General features: G+C 44.3%; 1 long non-coding RNA gene across 1 annotated transcript; it reads right to left on the reverse strand.

Moving 5' to 3' along the window:
* Positions 1-804: 804 nt before the first annotated feature.
* On the reverse strand, positions 805-1,501 carry LOC131307622 (uncharacterized). Its single transcript, XR_009194179.1, has 2 exons — positions 1,373-1,501; positions 805-1,027 (listed from the first exon to the last, which is right to left on the reverse strand). It is a non-coding gene; the product is annotated as an uncharacterized LOC131307622 (long non-coding RNA).
* Positions 1,502-6,412: the final 4,911 nt, after the last annotated feature.

A 6,412-nucleotide genomic window follows, 5' to 3' on the forward strand; every position in this document is an offset into this window, starting at 1 on the left:
GAAATTAAATAAAGCAGATATTGGTCTTATGTTGAATGATTATGGGTCGGTCTCATGACTAGGTGAAGAGGGGTGCCTAACACCTTCCCCTTATCATACTTTTGGCTCCTGTACCTGGAATCTCTACCTGTTTTTCCTAAGTTTTTAAAAATTAGGTGGCGACTCTATTTTGATGATAATTGCTACTGTATGGTGATGTTCTTAGCCATGGGAATGTCCACGATCTTGGTTTATGAAGTGGAATTAGCAAAGAGGATATCTGTATGGTGATGCCCCGCTTGGGAGGTGTCTACAGCTGCCTCTGAAAGTCCTTGTGTAACCAGCATGAACTGCATCCAATCCCATCAAAATTTCAGCAAGAACCAATGGTGCCACATCTTTGCGAGCCGCAATTTGGGCTGCAACTCCCACCCGTAAAGAGCTTGGCTCGCAACAGAAGGTACCAACAGGAAAGCCACCAAAAGACAAATGCAGCAGGCTGTCATGCGACAACCTTGATACTTGAAATCTGTCAAGTCCCGGCTGGCTGAACATTTCTAACAAACGCAAGATCCTGACAGCACCATCCTAAATAAGAAAATTAGCAACATTGCCGCTAACACCCAACTTGGTTTTGAGGAGTTTCTTCATGCTTTCACGTATCATCGAGACAATGGGTTCCTCTAAATCATGACTCCCAAGATAAGCAAGAAATTCTTCTACTGTTACGCCCCGCCCCGCAAAACGACACCCATTGTGGGCCCGAGTCGGCGCGGCCACGTGGCATTCCCAAACGCCAACCAAACAATCACTTAACAACAGATCTTAACTCAGAATAAACCAGCGGAAGACTTAACATTAATATTATTAAAAGAGTCGACGTTATACCCATAACTTTACATACTTGGCAAACTAAAGTGCAAAACATCCTTTACAAAACGAGTCGATTATATATACAAGACAACTCACTACCACCGACACATTCAACATCCTCAAAGCCAACCCCAAAACGCCGACCAGTAGTGGACCATCCTACAAACCCTGCTATCTGGCAATCCAAAAGAAAACCAGGAGTGTGTAAGATATAGAATAAATCCAATAAAACTCAACATAAACAACTAACTGAACAACTACAATTTATGTTCACAACACATGCAGTGACACGTCTGCCACATCCCATGTACCCAAGGTATTGTGTCCCGCACACCAAGCTCCCATTCACCGTAAATAGAATGGCACGGCCCACGACAAGGTGTGACTCACTCCACAAACCTTATACGGGTACAATCAACATACACCAATCATGTACGCTAGTAACTAAACCAACCATAGCATGATGCACAACCAACATGTTAACATCTTATTGAAGATATAAGATATCAAACACACTCACCTGTGAGTCGACCGAAGTATGCCAACTTACGGTTTTGGCACTTCCCGATTACTCAGCTCGTTACCTAACCACACGCTTAACCGTATTAGTAATAAGTTCAACGAACGATCAACACAAGAATAATAAGCTCATAAGGAACTAAACAATGGTCAAAGAATAACACACATGAAGTTTAAACACAACACTCCCAAAATAACAAGACATCCTACAACCAGCCTGTCTTTAAAAGACTGTAGCATTTTATAGGATTAAAGTTGGGTCATGAAACCACCACCATTAGAAAGTAGACTTTCAGTACACCAATATCGATATAGAGTTTGTCCCAAATAGATTTCGGATGACAAAGTTATGACCGTCTGAAGATGCACGATTAGAAACACAAATCTGCAGTTTCTGCAGATCAGCCAAGTTCGAACCAAAAGCTGTATTTACCTATGAAATTTCAAGGTACAAGCCCTACATGTTCTGAAAGGTACAAGAGTCTAGTTTCCAAATCACAAACCGGTTCGCAAATCCGATACACGTGCTAAAAGATATGCCTATTTTTCCAAGATGTGTCGATGCAGAAAATACGAAATTCAGCAGAACTGTCTGTGATCGAAAGATCACTAAAAATCGTACACTTAATATTTTTCGATGATTCTTGCGCCAAAACATCACTAATTGATCAGTGTTTAAGACTCATGAGAACCCATAGCCAGTAAGTACATTTAACTATGACAACATTGATGAATAACATAGCGCCAAAACCTGCCCAGATTTCCAGAGTTAACAAACCATTAACTTCAGAACCCAAACTGAGTTTTCCTAGAAGTAACTAAGGCACAAACCATAAATATTCAGAAAGGTATGTAAGTCTAGTTTTAGAATCAAGAAACGGTGCATAAAACCGACAACCGAGCAAGAAGTTATGCCCATTTTTCCAACACGTGTCTGTGCTGTCTGCACAGACGCGAATCAGACACCAGTTCAGTCCACGAATTTTGTAGACCAGAACACTTCGAGTTATTTTCTAAAAATTTAACACGATGCAATAGACTTACAAATGAACCTTCAGGATTTGTTTCAAGAATTTAAAAGATTTCTAGTTACCTTGAATAAATTCGTCAAAAACAGGACAGATTCAACTTGGTTCAACACAGTTATGCATATTCATAACGTACACGAATTTTCTGAATTAAAAACCCAATTCCAACCTCTAAAACCCTCTCCCATGGATTCAATCCAACTCTAACTAGATGCCAAGTAGGGAATTGAACAACAAAATCATATATTCAAGTAAAGAAGATCATGAATTACCTTACAAAGTCTCCAATTCAACTTAGCTCTCACTTCCCCTTTCTCTTCTCCTTCTTCCACCCTCTCTCTCTCTCTCTCTCTCTCTCTCTCTCTCTCTAATGTAGAATACAGAACCAGTCCATCTGGGTTTGTTTTTTTTCTCTCATTTTCTTTTATGACTCACACACACACACGGCACACATGCACAATACTTTTAAAAAAAATGCACTTTGCCTCTTTAAGTTACTAAAGTATAACTTTAAAGCACCTCAAAGATAAAAGGATGTTACATCTACTATCGGGCAAAGCTCTTGAATGCCAAACCTAAAGATATGCACCTCGGGATCCGAAAAATGCACCACCGCATGCAGTAAGTTGGGTCGAATAGCAACTTCTTGGAGATGCTTCAGAGCGTAAAGGCGATGGCCTTAGAAGTTCAACCAGTCAAGGCCGTCAAGATTGTCCAGCCAGGGGTGGAGCAGAGCTTGGTTAAGGAAGACCATGGGGAGAGTGGGTTTTGAAAGAAGAAAACAACTTGAAATTTGCAAGAAGGTGTGAATGGTTTGCCAAAGCAAGGCTTGGTATTTATAGGGGCCTGGGGGAGGCATCACATTACTTCATCAGCCTTGAAATACATCACATGCTACATTTTCAAAATAGTTCTTTTATTTTTCAAAGATTCAAACTTTGAAAATGTAAAGAATACCTTGAAAAAGCCCAAGTTTTGCCTTGGAAAACCATTACCTCCTAGGGAACAGATGAAGTAAAGCCACAAGACATCTGAGAAGCATGCATGCTAGAGAAAACAACATGGGGAAGCCAATGTTTTTTTGGGAATCGGCATAGGCTTGTAGCTAGCAGCAGACCTGAGCGCTCAGGAGTGCACTCCCGGGCGCTCAGAAGTGCTGCTGATTTTTGGCAGCTGTTTTGAAGAAGCCTTTGCTCCTGAAATGTGGCATTGGCATTGGCATGGCTTCAATGACCAAGGCTAGTTCCAGCTAGCATAGGGGGGAATACAACACTGTTCAAGTCTAGTTTCTTCACAGATCCAAGCATTTTTCATAAAATCTCCCGGATTCTAAAAATTTTCATTCCCCGGGATATGTCAAATATTGCCCCAGGGGCATTTTGGTAATTTGGTTGAGTCACGTAAGTCATAATACATTGTAGTAACTATATGGTGCAATCAGTTGTAAATAGAAAGGCCTAATTATGATTTCACCGTTTTGAATGTTCAAAGTTCCTCATTTTCGCACTCGACCGCTATAAATTCTGCATTGAGGGCATTTTCATCACTTTGTTCATGTTATTTGCATTATGTTCAAGGCAATCTTGTAAAGTCATTGTTTGTCTTAAAGGAAACGGTATAAATTTGCGTATCCTTTTAATTCTTTTCAAGCTAGCCGGTAATAGTATCCGAAGCATTCTCGATGTAACACAAGAATTTGATACAATTTACTAAACGAGAAAAGTGCAATTTCCATAAATCAAAAGCGTTGCTTACATTGATCAAAAGAGGGGCACACTTGCCCAAATGCTAACTACTAGGGCACGGAAGCCCAAACAAAACCAAGACACGCAAGCCTGGAGGCTACAACTACTCATGGCACGTAGGCCCACGTGTAAGCTAGCAAAGTAAAAGCAAACTTAGCCGTGTCGCGATTTCTTTTGTGGTGGACCTTGCCCCTCAAAGCTCTCACTATCACTGCCATCGTCGTTATCATCGCTGTCTCCGTCAGGGGAGCCGGGCAAACCAGAATCAGTATCTGAGTCTGAAGCTCCCAAGCCTTGTGACTCAGAGGACTCCTCTGGTTCTCCTGTCTCCTTCGACTCCTCTGACTCTTCAGGCACAGGCTGCCCTTAGACCCCTCGCCTTGGTCGCAGCTCGAATTGACTGCCCTTTACATGTGAAACTCCGAAAGTTAGAGGTCTAGTGGTTGCCTAGGACTGTGCCTGGGTCGTGCGTCGTGTCTGCACCTGCATATCATGAATGTATTTCAATAATAGGCAAGCTTTCAAACAAAGTGAAAAATGGAAGCATGCATTCAAAGTTATACATGTGATGGCTCCACGGCTGGTTCTGCAGCTGGCTCGGGGGCAAGGCAAGTCTGCAGCATTTTCCCTTTGCCTCAATCCCGCAAAAGTTTGCACATCCCCACCATCTCCATGATGGCCGACTCAACCCATTCTCGCGATATCTAAAAGATTATATTAAAATTAGAAAGCATGTTTTAAGGCATTAAAGTCAAATTTCTGCGTGTCGAGTCAAATTTACCTAAGCCGGAAGGTTCATTGCCCGGCAAGGGAGGTGAAGGATATCCACAAACGCCCGTGCGCCTGTGCGATCTCGAACACTTATCTCCCACAAGTCTGGCATCTGTGCTGCCTCCAGAACCCTTGTGCTCTCCCTCCCTCTACCTTGAGAACCAGTACCTCAGCCTTGAGCCCTTTGAGAGTGGCCACTACGGCCGCGCTCTCCTCCAACCTCTCCTCTAGCTTCAGGTACCACTACTATCCGGGCGTTGGCCTACGCGTCTCTGTAGTTCCTCCTCTACACCCAAACTTGTCGCCAGGTACCTATCCCTGTAAGCCTCATAGTCTAGTGTGCGCCGCAGGTACCTCTCCAAGTCAGTGTGTGGCACTGTGAACAGCTCAAGCTTTGCGCGAGTGTAAGTCTCTGTCCTTTGTGCTCGAGGTGGGAGTGGCCCCGGTACCACGAACGCCGGGAACTCTAATGACTGCCGAGTCACATGGTCCCCCAGGTACCACTGCCAACCAAGGGGACACTCCAGCAAAACCCTACACCTCGTCACCTCTCGACTCCTTGGGCGGAAGTCAGCCTCCATCCTGTCCCAACGGTGCCAGTAAACCTGCATTCAACGCTTTTGTGTTAATAGCTGAATTGAATATGTGTTAAGAATAAGAAAAAAAATGCATGATTCTTACCGAAACTCCCGTCAATCTATCCAACCATCGTCGAAAGGTCATCACCTCTCCTCTCCGCACCTTTGTCCTCCTACATTGCAAACAGGTAATAAAGGCATGATTTTAAGTAGAAAGCAAAATTGTACCTCGACAACTCTCCAATACTCGCCGACGGTATTGCCAACTCCTCTCGAGGAGGCTCCAAGGAAGCAGTAGAGCATGCACAGCGTAGGATCTCCCCAGTCATACCATCCCGCCTGCCTTAAGTACACTAGGCCTGCCTGGTAGCTGAGGTGCACTCGAGTCCGCCTATTTGGGAACAAAGAAACCCCGAACAAGTATAGCAAGTAAGCCCTGGCCATCTTGGCCGGTTCTTCATTGCTTGCTGGCTCATGATCCCAGTATGTGGTAAGCTGGCCATACGTCGCCAATCCTCCGCTATGAAAGTTCTGGCCATCTTGGCCGCTTCTTCATCGCTTGCTGGCTCATGGTCCCAGTATGTGGTAAACTAGCCATACGTCGCCAATCGTCGCCCAAGAAACCATCTCAAGACTGCGCCGTCCAGCACCAGACTCGAATCAATTGGAATGGGTTCTCCTCCAACCCTGAGGCCCATAAGCGCTGCAAAGTCGAGGGGCGTCACCGTCATCTCCCCAAATGGGAGGTGGAAGGTATTGGTGTTATCCCACCACCTCTCTATCAAGACCGTCAGCACGACATGATCTACCCGAACCATCGTCAATAGCTGAATGAATTGTCTAAAGCCTGCCTCCTCCATCAGTGTGCGTATGTTCTGGGGCAGCGCCTTGAAGTGCGTTAGTGAACTAGCGGAACCTC

Source organism: Rhododendron vialii, chromosome 11a (genome assembly GCF_030253575.1).
Source record: "Rhododendron vialii isolate Sample 1 chromosome 11a, ASM3025357v1".
NCBI lineage: Eukaryota > Viridiplantae > Streptophyta > Magnoliopsida > Ericales > Ericaceae > Rhododendron > Rhododendron vialii.